This window comes from Kogia breviceps, chromosome 13, assembly GCF_026419965.1.
Source record: "Kogia breviceps isolate mKogBre1 chromosome 13, mKogBre1 haplotype 1, whole genome shotgun sequence".
In the NCBI taxonomy this organism is placed as follows: domain Eukaryota; kingdom Metazoa; phylum Chordata; class Mammalia; order Artiodactyla; family Physeteridae; genus Kogia; species Kogia breviceps.
Window position 1 is genome coordinate 56,636,168 of NC_081322.1, and position 13,441 is coordinate 56,649,608.

Genomic DNA, 13,441 nt, shown 5'->3' on the forward strand with positions numbered 1-13,441 from the left:
CTTAGAAAGGTGTAACCTTCCAAGACTGAACCAGGAACTCATAGAAAATATGAACAGAACAATCACAAGCACTGAAATTGAAACTGTGATTAAAAATCTTCCAGCAAACAAAAGCCCAGGACCAGATGGCTTCACAGGCGAATTCTATCAAACATTTAGAGAAGAGCTAACACCTATCCTTCTCAAACTCTTCCAACAGATAGCAGAGGGAGGAACACTCCCAGAGTCATTCTATGAGGCCACCATCACCCTGATACCAAAACCAGACAAAGATATACAAAAAAAGAAAATTAGAGACCAATATCACTGATGAATATAGATATAAAAATCCTCAACAAAATCTTAGCAAACTAAATCCAACAACACATTAAAAGGATCATACACCAGGATCAAGTGGGATTTATCCTAGGGATGCAAGAATTCTTCAATATTCACAAATCAATCAATGTGATACACCATGTTAACAAATTGAAGAATAAAAACCATATGATCATCTCAATAGATGGAGAAAAAGCTTTTGAAAAAGTTCAACACTATTTTATGATAAAAACTTTCTGGAAAGGAGGCATAGAAGGACCTTACCTCAGCATAATAAAGGCCATATATAACAAACCCACAGCAACATTGTTCTCAATGGTGAAAAACTGAAAGCATTTCCTCTAAGATCAGGAAGAAGACAAGGATGTCCACTCCCACCCATATTATTCAACATAGTTTTGGAAGTCCTGGCCATGGCAATCAGAGAAGGAAAAGAAATGAAAGGAATACAAATTGGAAAAGAAAAAGCGCTGTCACTGTTGGCAGGTGACATGGTACGATACATAGAAAATCCTAAAGATGCCACCAGAAAACTACTAGCACTAATCAATGAATTTGGTAAAGTTGTAGGATACAAAATTAATGCACAGAAATCTCTTGAATTCCTATACACTAACAACGAAAGATCAGAAAGAGAAATTAAAGAAACAATCCCATTCACCATTGCAAGAAAGAGAATAAAATACCTAGGAATAAACCTACCTAAGGAGGTAAAAGACCTGTAGTCAGAAAACTCTAAGAAACTGATGAAAGAAATCAAAGATGACATAAACAGATGGAGAGATATACAATGTTCTTGGATTGGAAGAATCAATATTGTGAAAATGAATATACTACCCAAAGCAATCTACAGATTCAATGCAATCCCTATCAAATTACCAGTGGCATTTTTTACAGAAATAGAACAAAATATCTTAAAATTTTTATGGAGCCAAGAAAGATACCAAATAGCCATAACAATCTTGAGGGGAAAAAATGGAGCTGGAGGAATCAGGTTCCTTGGCTTCAGACTGTACTACAAAGCTACAGTAATCCAGACAATATGGTACTGGCACAACAACAGAAATATAGATCAATGGAACAAGATAGAAGGCCAAGAGATAAACCCACGCACCTGTGGTCAACTAATCTATTACCTCCTAGAGTAATGGAAATAAAAACAAAAGTAACAATTGAGATCTAATGAAACTTAAAAGCTTTTGCACAGCAAAGGAAACTATAAACAAGATGAAAAGACAACCCTCAGAATGGGGGAAAATATTTGCAAACGAATCAACAAACATAAGATTAGTCTCCAAAATACATAAACAGCTCTTGCAGCTCAGTGTTAAAAAAAACAAGTAACCCAATCCCAAAATGGTCAGAAGACCTAAATAGACATTTCTGCAAAGAAAACATACAGATGGCCAAGAGGCACATGAAAAGCTGCTTACCATCACTAATTATTAGAGAAATGGAAATCAAAACTACAATGAGGTTTCACCTCACACCAGTCAGAATGGCCGTCATCAAAAAATCTACAAACAATAAATGCTGGAGAGGGTGTGGAGAAAAGGGAACCCTCTTGCACTGTTGGTGGAATGTAAATTGATACAGCCACTATGGAGAACAGTATGGAGGTTCCTTATAAAACTAAAAATAGGGCTTCCCTGGTGGCGCAGTGGTTGAGAGTCCGCCTGCTGATGCAGGGGACACAGGTTCATGCCCCGGTCTGGGAAGATCCCACATGCCGCGGAGTGGCTAGGCCCATGTGCCATGGCTGCTGAGCCTGCGTGTCCGGAGCCTGTGCTCCACAACAGGAGAGGCCACAACAGTGAGGGGCCCGCATACCACAAAAAAAACCACAAAGAAAACTCAAAAAAACTAAAAATAGAATTACCATATGACCCAGCAATCCTACTACTGAGCATATACCCAGAGAAAACCATAATTCAAAAAGACAGATGCACCCCAATGTTTATTACAGCAGTATTTACAATAGCCAGGTCATAGAATCAACCCATATGCCCATAGACAGACAAATGGATAAGAAGATGTGTTTTATATATACAATGGAATATTACTCAGCCATTATAAGGAATGAAATTGGGTCATTTGTAGAGACTTGGTTGGACCTAGAGACTGTCATGCAAAGTGAAGTAAGTCAGAAAGAAAAACAAGTATATATTAACGCATATATGTGTAATCTAGAAATATGGTTCAGATGAACCAGTTTGCAAGGGAGAAATAGAGACACAGATGTAGAGAATAAATGTATGGACACCAAGGGGAGAAAGCTTTGAGGCGGGTGGTGGTGGGATGAATTGGGAGATTGGGATTGACATATATACAGTAATAGGTATAAGATAGATAACTAATGAGAGAGAGAGAGAGAGAGAGAGAGAGAGAGAGAGAGAGAGAGAGAGAGAGAGAGAGAGAGAGAGAGAGAGAGAGAGGAGAGAGAGAGAGAGAGAGAGAGAGAGAGAGAGAGAGAGAGAGAGAGAGAGAGAGAAAGAAAGAAAGAAAGAAAGAAAGAGAAAGAAAAGAAAGAAGAAAGAAAATCACCAGGTCTTTGTGATTTAATCAAGTTATCAGTAATCAAAACTCTTCCTTGGGAACCTAAACATGAGCTGGCATTTTGTGATTTAAAATTAGCTTTTCACATGCAAACTATTATATACAGAATTGATAAACAAGGTCCTACTGTATAACACAGGGAACTATATAAAAAAATACATAAAATAAAATAATAAAATGTTTCATTTTGTAGTAGAATATTAAATTTAGGTAACACTATGACAGTTTAATGTAACAAGGTTAGAAAATAGCATATTATAGTGGAAAGAAGTTAAGTATAAAGTCTGGAGTCATTATTTTTAGCTGTGGCTCTGTTTGCAGTTTACTGTGTGACATTATGCGTACAGACACATTCTTCTCTTGTTAAATCACATAATCTTTATGCTCCCTTCTACACTGTCATTATTCTACTTGGGTTGAACTCACAAAACCAAAAGCCTAGATGTTAGTAGAATGCTCTAGTTCTAAAAATCTGGGCTGCACGTGGCGGCAAGTAGCCTATCTATGAGTGTGACTTACATATAAGTATCTTCTCATTGACACATGTATAAAATCTGACTTTTAGATATGGTTTAGGAAATAACAAAGACAAGCATTGTCTCTTTAAAAGATGACTGCAATTCTACAGATTAATAAAATAATAGGTAAACAACTTCAAACCAATAAATTAGACAACTTAGGTAAAATGGATAACTTCTGTGAAAAACACAAATTATCAAAGGTCACTCAAGAAGAAAAAGATCATCTGAATAGCCCTGTATCTATTATAGAAGTTGAAATTGTAGTTAATTTTTTTTCCATGAAGAAACTTCAGGTACAGATGACTTCACTGGTGAATTCTACTGAACATTTGAGGAAGAAATATACCTTCTTCAGAAATACTTCCAAAAATCTAAGAGGAGGGAATACTTTTGAACTTTTTCTATGAGGCCAGAATTACCATGATACCAAAACACTGGATGTCTTATGACGGTGAATATGAGATCTTGCCAATTTCTGTTAAACATTTGACACTATTCAGAAGAACATTTGCTTTGAAAAAAACGAAGAATCAAGCAATCTAAGCAAAACAGAAATGCAGTAGTGCAATCTGTAATGTTCCATCTGTTATAGGAAGTTTTATTAGGAACTGGCTCTTGAGCAAGCCACTACGTGCTACTAGAGATGGAAGCAATTGATAGATGCTTTACTGCATGGCTTTTATTCCCTTTTAGTCAATCCACTATAAACATTCTTGAGGGAAGAGAACTTAGTCCTTAGCTACCAAACCTCTTGAATTTTTTTCCTATCAGTATTCATAGTGTAAATTCATACTTTCTTGTGTAAGTATATAAGTTATTTAAGTTGTGTAAGTATTTCCAAAACAATGTTAAATAATTACAGTGATCATGAACATGTTTGACTTGTTCCTGATTCTAACAGAAATGCTTCTAGGATTACTATCGATAAACATGATGTTGGCTCTTGGTTTGAAATTATATATATAAAATATGTAATATTTATCTTTTGTAAGTCAAAGATCTATTCTTGACACCTATTCCTTTAATTGTTTATTCACTTATTCATTCATCCATTGTGGTAAGAACATTTAACATACATGAGATCTACCCTTTTAACAAAATTTTAAATGTACAATACAGTAATGATAACTTTAGGCACGATGTGCAGAAGATCTCTACAACTTATTCATCTTGCTTAAATGAAAATCATATAACTGGTTAAATAGCAATTCCATATTTCCCCACTCACTGCCCCTGGAAATTCCACTATTCTGCTCTTTGCTTCTGTGAGTTTGATTCTTTTAGATAACTCATATGAGTGGAATAATACAGTATTCATCCTTATGTGACTGACTTATTTCACCTCGCATAATGTACTCCTGATTTATACATGTTGTTACATATTGCAGGATTTCCTTCTTTTTTAAGGCTGAATAATATTGCATTATATGTATGCTCCACATTTTATTTATGTATCCAGGATCAGATGACTTTACTTGTGAGTTCTACTAAATATTTTAAAAAGTATTAATGCCAATCCTTCCCAAAAATACTGAAGAGGAGAGAATACTTCCAAACTCATTTTATGAGGCCAGCATTGCTCTGATACCAAAGCCAGATAAAGGCACTACAAAAAAAACCTATGTGCCAAAACCCCCAGTGACCATAGGTGCAAAAACTCTCAATAAAATACTAGCAAACTCAATTCAATAACACATTAAAAGGCTCACACATCATGATTTATCCTTGGGATATGAGGATGGGTCCACATGTGCAAATCAATTAATATGATACACCATATTAACAGAATGAAGGATAAGAACCACATGATCATCTCAATAGATGCAGAAAAGCATTTGACAAAATTCAACACACTTACATGACAAAAACCCTCAACAAACTAGGAATGGAAAGATATTACCTCAGCATAGTAAAGGCCTTGTATGAAAAGCCCACAGTTAACATCTTAACACTAAAAAACTAAAGGCTTTTCCTCTAAGATAAGGAACAAGGCAAGGGTGTCCTCTCTGACCACTTTTATTCAACACAGTGCTGGGAGTCCTACCAGAGCAATTAGGCCCTTAATTGTTTTTACACTCCTGTTAAGGATCCAGAATACTGTAATTTTCCATGAGAAAATCTTGTGGGTTTAAAAGCTCAGAAATTCTGGAGAGGGTTTGAACCAATTACTGAGAGACCACACTGTGACTCAGCTTTCATATTTCTGTCTCACTAAGGCCATAGGGTCTTCTTGTATGTGGCCCAGAGCTAAAAAGGTTTAGAATATTTTCATAACAGGTGGTTCTTAAAAGAGTTTTTAGGGCCAGTGGAAAGAGTTCTCATCTTTTATCTCCTATGATAATCATCTCTCCAAAGTTCTTGTCCCTAAGATAGTAAATTACTGTCATTCTTACACTGGCTAGAATATCGTATCATCCTCTGAAGCAAATACTTTATAATTTAAATCATATGCAAAAAGTTTCACTACCTTTCAACACAATAGGCATCTATTTCCTCTGATTCACCTGTTTTGCTGTTTATTCACCTGTGATCTCTAACTAGGGAGGCATGTAAAGATTTCTAAAAGTAAATGTAGAATCGATTGAATATTTTATTAGTCCTAGCTAGTAAAAATAAAGCAGTTTGAAATAAAATGGCTACATTATCCGATTCCATGAATTTTATTTTCCTTCATACAAAAGCAAATTTTAGGTACATGCTATTAAGGGAATCGTTGTATTACACCAGCCTGGATATCTTACAAGGCTCATAATCACATTATAGGTGGCATGTGGAAGGTGAATACTTTCCAGCAGCAACCAGTCCTTTTGAACATCTGTTTCTGAAAAAAAAAAAAAAAAAAGAAATTCTGAAATTAAATATTTCTAGAATTACTTTTTATTTTTAACCTGATTTTATTTTAACAGTAATATTTGCTTTTAAAATTCAAAACTTGAGAATGTCTTCTCAGTAATACAAGTGATGTGTGACACCCAACTCTATACTGGTTGTAATTACCAGGAAATATTATATTAAGAAATGAAAGGTTTTATGAATCTATGAGTTGCAGTCCAATTTCATTTTCTCAATGTATAAAGGCTAGAATACAAAGAGTCATTTTTAATCAGGCCTTGTCAACTATCTCCTTAAGCTGGGCAAAATATTTGATATGTTGGGAAAAACAGTGGCTCTATATCTAGCACTTTGAAGTTTGAAGCCTTGTTTCGTTGCTTATCAGCAATTTCTGGTAAATCACTTAACCTCTCTAATGCTTAAATTCTCTCATTTGTATGTGGATTACTACCCTGCAAAATAGTTTAAAAAATTATAATAGTATATAAAAATCCTTTGACATAGGGCCTTTTATGGCCTTGAAAAATGCTATTATTATTTATGTGGCTATAGTATCTGAGGTTGCTTATTCATTCTTTGTTTAATACCACTCTTGATAGTTTTGGCACCTTTCGACATGAAATGCCAGAGCCAAAAATGACCTTGGAGATTATCTAGTTGCCACTAAGTCCCTAATTTTTTAAAAAACATATTTATTGGAGTATAATTGCTTTACAATGGTGTGTTAATTTCTGCTTTATAACAAAGTGAATCAGCTCTACATATACATATATCCCCATATCTCCTCCCTCTTATGTCTCCCTCCCACCCTCCCTATCCCACTCCTCTAGGTGGGCACAAAGCACTGAGCTGATTTCCCTTTGCTGTGCGGCTGCTTCCCACTAGCTATCAGTTTTACATTTGGTAGTATATATAAGTCCATGTCACTCTCTCACTTCATCCCAGCTTACCCTTCCCCCTCCCTGTGTCCTCAAGTCCATTCTGTATGTCTGCATCTCTATCCCTTTCCTGCCCCTACCATTTTTTGTTGTTGTTTTTAGATTCCATATATATGTGTTAGCATATGGTATTTGTTTTTATCTTTCTGACTTACTTCACTCTGTATGACAGACTCTAGGTCCATCCACCTCATTACAAATAACTCAGTTTCATTTCTTTTTGTGGCTGAGTAATATTTCATTGTATATATATGCCACATCTTCTTTATCCATTCATCTGTCGATGGACACTTAGGTTGCTTCCATGTCCTGGCTATTGTAAATAGAGCTGAAATGAACATTGTGGTACATGACTCTTTTTGAATTATGGTTTTCTCAGGGTATATGCCCAGGACTGGGATTGCTGGGTCACATGGTAGTTCTATTTTTAGTTTTTTAAGGAACCTCCATATTGTTCTCCATAGTGACTGTAACAATTTACATTCCCACCAACAGTGCAAGACGGTTCCCTTTTCTCCACACCCTCTCCAGCATTTACTGTTTGTATATTTTTTGATGATCGCCGTTCTGACTGGTGTGAGGTGATAACTCATGTAGTTTTGATTTGCATTTCTTTAATGATTAGTGATGTTGTGCATTCTTTCATGTGTTTGTTGGCTATCTGTATATCTTCTTTGGAGAAATGTCTATTTAGGTCTTACTGAGCTGCATGAGCTGCTTGTAAATTTTGGAGATTAATCCTTTGTCAGTTGCTTCATTTGCAAATATTTTCTCCCAGTCTGAGGGCTGTCTTTTCATCTTGTTTATGGTTTCCTTTGCTGTGCAAAAGCTTTTAAGTTTCATTAGGTCTCATTTGTTTATTTTTGTCTTTATTTCCATTTCTCTAAGAGGTGGGTCAAAAAGGATCTTGCTGTGATTTATGTCGAAGACTTTTCTTCCTATGGTTTCCTCTAAGAGATTTATAGTGTCCGGTTTTACATTTAGGTCTTTAATCCATGTTGAGTTTATTTTTGTGTATGGTGTTAGGGAGTATTCTAATTTCATACTTTTACATGTAGCTGTCCAGTTTTCCCAGCACCACTTATTGAAGAAGCTGTCTTTTCTCCATTGTATATTCTTGCCTCCTTTATCAAAAATAAGGTGACCATGTGTGCATGGGTTTGTCTCTGGGCTTTCTATCCTGTTCCATTGATCTATATTTCTGTTTTTGTGCTGGTACCATACTGTCTTGATTACTGTAGCTTTGTAGTATAGTCTGAAGTCAGGGAGCCTGATACCTCCAGCTCCATTTTTCTTTCTCAAGATTGCTTTGGCTATTCGGTGTCTTTTGTGTTTCCGTACAAACTGTGAAGTCTTTTGTTCTAGTTCTGTGAAAAAATGCCATTGGTAATTTGATAGGGATTGCGTTGAATCTGTTGATTGCTTTGGGTAGTATAGTCATTGTCACAGTGTTGATTCTTCCAATGCAAGAACATGGTATATCTCTCCATCTGTTTGAATCATCATCAGTGTCTGATAGTTTTCTGCATACAGGTCTTTTGTCTCCTTAGGTAGGTTTATTCCTAGGTATTTTATTCTTTTTGTTGTAATGGTAAATGGGAGTGTTTCCTTAATTTCAGATTTTTCATCACTAGTGTATAGGAATGCAAGACGTTTTTGTGCATTCATTTTGTAACCTGCTACTTTACCAAATTCATTGATTAGCTCTATAGTTTACTGGTAGCATCTTTATGATTCTCTATGTATAGTATCATGTCATTTGCAGTGACAGCTTTATTTCTTCTTTTCCAATTTGGGTTCCTTTTATTTCTTTTTCTTCTCTGATTGCTGTGGTGAAAACTTCCAAAACTATGTTGAACAATAGTGGTAAGAGCGGGCAACCTTGTCTTGCTCCTGATCTAGTGGAAATGGTTTCAGTTTTTCACCATTGAGAATGATGCTGGCTGTGGGTTTGCCACATATGGCCTTTATTATGTTGAGGTAACTTCCCTCTATGCCTACTTTCTGGAGGGTTTTTATCATAAATTGATGTTGAATTTTCTCAAAAGCTTTTTCTCCATCTATTGAGATGATCATATGGTTTTTTTTCTTCAGTTTGTTAATATGATGTATCACATTGATTGATTTGCATATATTGAAGAATCCTTGTATTCCTGGGATAAACCCCATTTGATCGTGGTGTATGATCCTTTTAATGTACTGTTGGATTCTGTTTGCTACTGTTTTATTGAGGATTTTTGCATCTATGTTCATCAGTGATTTTTGGCCTGTAGTTTTCTTTCTTTGTGACATCTTTGTCTGGTTTTGGTATCAGGTTGATGGTGGCCTTATATAATGAGTTTGGGAGTGTTCCTCCCTCTGCTATATTTTGGAAGAGTTTGAGAAGGATAGGTGTTAGCTCTCTAAATGTTTGACAGAATTCACCTGTGAAGCCATCTGTTCCTGGGCTTTTGTTTGTTGGAAGTTTTTTTTGTTTGTTTGTTTGTTTGTTTGTTTGTTTTTGCGGTACGCAGGCCTCTCTCACTGTTGTGGCCTCTCCCATTGCGGAGCACAGGTTCCGGGCATGCAGGCTCAGCGGCCATGGCTCCTGGGCCTAGCTGCTCCACAGCATGTGGTATCTTCCCAAACCGGGGCATGAGCCCGTGTTCCCTGCATCGCCAGGTGGACTCTCAACCACTGTGCCACCAGGGAAGCCTCTGCTGGAAGATTTGTAATCACAGTCTCAATTTCAGTGCTTGTGATTGGTCTGTTTATAATTTCTATTTCTTCCTGGTTCAGTCTCGGAAGGTTGTGCTTTTCTAAGAATTTGTCCATGTCTTCTGGGTTGTCCATTTTATTGGCATATTGTTGCTTGTAGTAATCTCTCATGATCCTTTGTATTTCTGCAGTGTCAGTTGTTACTTCTCCTTTTTCATTTCTAATTCTGCCGATTTGAGTTTTCTCCCCTTTTTTCTTAATGAGTCTGGCTAATGGTTTATCAATTTTGTTAATCTTCTCAAAGAACCAGCTTTTAGTTTTATTGATCTTTGCTATTGTTTCCTTCATTTCTTTTTCATTTATTTCTTATCTGATCTTTATGATTTCTTTCCTTCTGCTAACTTTGTGGGGTTTTTTTCTTCTTTCTTGAATTGCTTTCTTTAGGTATAAGGTTAGGTTGTTTATTTGAGATGTTTCTTGTTTCTTGAGGTAGGATTGTATTGCTACAAATTTCTCTCTTAGAACTGCTTTTGCTGCATCCCATAGGTTTTGAGTTGTCGTGCTTTCATTGTCATTTGTTTCTAGGTATTTTGAGACTTCCTCCTTGATTTCTTCAATGATCTCTTGGTTATTTAGTAATGTATTGTTTAGCCTCCATGTGTTTGTATTTTTAACAGATTTTTTTCCTGTAATTGATATCTAGTCTTATACCCTTGTGGTCAGAATAGATACTTGATATGATTTCAATTTTCTTAAATTTACCAAGGCTTGACTTGTGACCCAAGATATGATATATCCTGGAGAATGTTCTGTGAGCCCTGGAAAAGAAAGTGTATTCTGTTGTTTTTGGATGGAATGTCCTATAAATATCATCGTGTCCATCTTGTTTAAGCATCATTTAAAGCTTGTGTTTCCTTATTTTCTGTCTGGATGATCTGTCCATTGGTGAAAATGGGGTGTTAAATTCACCTACTATTATTGTTTTACTGTCGATTTCCCCTTTTATGGCTGTTAGCATTTGCCTTAAGTATTGAAGTGCTCCTATGCTGGATGCATAAATATTTACAATTGTTATATCTTCTTCTTGGATTGACCCCTTGATCATTGTTTTCTGTCCTTCTTTTTCGCTTGTAATAGTCTTTATTTTGAAGTCTATTTTGTCTGATATGAGAATTGCTACTCCAGCTTTCTTTTGATTTCCATTTGCATGGAATGTCTTTTTCCATCCCCTCACTTTCAGTCTATATGTGTCCCTAGGTCTGAAGTGGGTCTCTTGTAGACAGCATATTTACTGGTCTTGTTTTTATATCCATTCAGCCAGTCTATGTCTTTTGGTTAGAGCATTTAATCCACTTACATTTAAGGTAGTTATCGATATGTATATTCCTATTACCATTTTCTTAATTGTTTTGGGTTTGTTATTGTAGATCTTTTCCTTCTCTTATGTTTCCTGACTAGAGAAGTTCCTCTAGCATTTGTTGCAAAGCTGGTTTGGTGGTTCTGAATTCTCTTAGCTTTTGCTTGTCTGTAAAGGTTTTAATTTCTCCGTTGAATCTTAATGAGATCCTTGCTTGCTAGACTAATCTTGGTGTAGGTTTTTCCCTTTCATCACTTTCAATATGTCCTGCCACTCCCTTATGGCTTGAAGAATTTCTGCTGAAAGATAAGCTATTAACCTTATGGGGATTCCCTTTTATGTTATTTGTTGTTTTTCCCTTGCTGCTTTTAATATTTTTTATTTGTATTTAATTTTTTTTTTTTTTTTTTTTTTTTTTTTTTTTTTTTTTGTGCTACACGGGCCTCTCACTGCCGCGTTGTTTCCCATTGTGGAGCAGAGGCTCCGGACACGCAGGCCCAGCGGCCACGGCTCATGGGCCCAGCTGCAATGTGGCACGTGGGATCCTCCCAGACAGGGGCACGAACTCACGCCCCCTGCATCAGCAGGCAGACTCTCAACCACTGCGCCACCAGGAAAGCCCTGTATTTAATTTTTGATAGCTTGATTAATATGTGTGTTGGCATGTTTGTCTTTGGATTTATCTTGTATGGGGCTCTGCGCTTCCTGGACTGGAGTAACTATTTCCTTTCCCATATTAGGGAATTTTTCAACTATAATCTCTTCAAATATTTTTTCAGTCCCTTTCTTTTTCTCTTCTTCTTCTGGGACCCCTATAATTCAAATGTTGGTGTGTTAAATGTTGTCCCAGAGGTTTCTGAGACTGTCCTCAGTTCTTTTCATTCTTTTTTCTTTATTCTGCTCTGTAGTAGTTATTTTCACTCTTTTATCTTCCAGGTAACTTATCCATTCTTCTGCCTCAGTTATTCTGCTATTGATTCCTTCTAGAGAATTTTTAATTTTATTTCTTTTGTTGTTCATGCTAATGGTTGGGATATGTTCCTGTCTTGCTAGTTGTTTGGCATAGGGTGTCCAGCACTGTAGCTTGCTGGTCGTTGAGTGGAGCTGGGTCTTAACATTGAGATGGAGATCTCTGGGAGAACTTTCGCTCTTTGATATTATGGGGAGCTGGGATGTCTCTGGTGGACCAATGTCCTGAACTCCACTCTCCCACCTCCGAGGCACAGGCCTGACACCCGGTCATAGCACCAAGACACTGTCAGCCACATGGCTCAGAAAAAAAGGGAGAAAAAAAGAAAGAAAGAAAGAATAAAATAAAATAAAGTTATTAAAATAAAAAATATTTTTAAAAAATAAAAATATTAAAAGGTAATAAAAAAACAGAAGAAAGAAGAAAGAAAGAAGGCAACCAAACCAAAACACATATCCACCCATGATAACAAGCTCTAAAAACTATAGAAAAAAACAAAAACAAAACAACACAAACAAAAAGACAGACAGACAGAACCCTAGGACAGATAGTAAAAGCAAAGCTAAACAGACAATATCACACAAAGACACATACACTTACACACTCACAAAAAGAGAATAAAGGAAAAAATATATATATCATTGCTCCCAAAGTCCACTGCCTCAATTTTGAAATGATTCATTGTCTATTCTGGTATTCTACAGATGCAAGGTACATCAAGTTGATTGTGGAGATTAAATCCACTGCTCCTGAGGCTGCTGGGAGAGATGTCCTTTTCTCTTCTTTGTTCACACAGCTCCTGGGGTTCAGCTTTGGATTTGACCCCGCCTCTGCATGTAAGTCACCTGATGGCATATGTTCTTTGCTCACACAGGATGCAGTTAAATTAACAGCTGAATAGGGGGCTCTGGCTCATTGAGGCTAGGGGGAGGATGTGGTACAGGTTTCAGGGCGAGCCGGCGAGGCAGAGGTTGGCATGATGTTGCAACAGCCTGAGGCATGCCATGTGATCTCCTGGGGAACTTGTCCCTGGATCACATGACCCTGGCAGTGGGGGGCTGCACAGGCTCCCTGGAGGGAAGGTGTGGATAGTTACCTGTGTTTGCACACAGGCTTCTTGGTGGCTGTAGCACCAGTCTTAGTGTTTCATGCCTGTCTCTGATAGCTGTGGCTTGCGCCCATCTCTGGAGCTTGTCTGAGTGGTGTTGTGAATCCCCTCTCATTTCATACCCTGAAACAATTGTCTCTTGCC

General features: G+C 36.8%; 1 long non-coding RNA gene across 1 annotated transcript in view; it reads left to right on the plus strand.

The window, feature by feature from the left end:
• LOC136792364 (uncharacterized) overlaps positions 1 to 12,922 on the plus strand; it is a 47,855-nt gene extending 34,933 nt beyond the window's left edge. Inside the window, exon 3 of the long non-coding RNA XR_010836035.1 lies at positions 12,894 to 12,922. This is a non-coding gene — a long non-coding RNA (uncharacterized lncRNA). The remainder of the gene's footprint in view (positions 1 to 12,893) is intronic.
• The last annotated feature ends 519 nt before the right edge of the window (positions 12,923 to 13,441 follow it).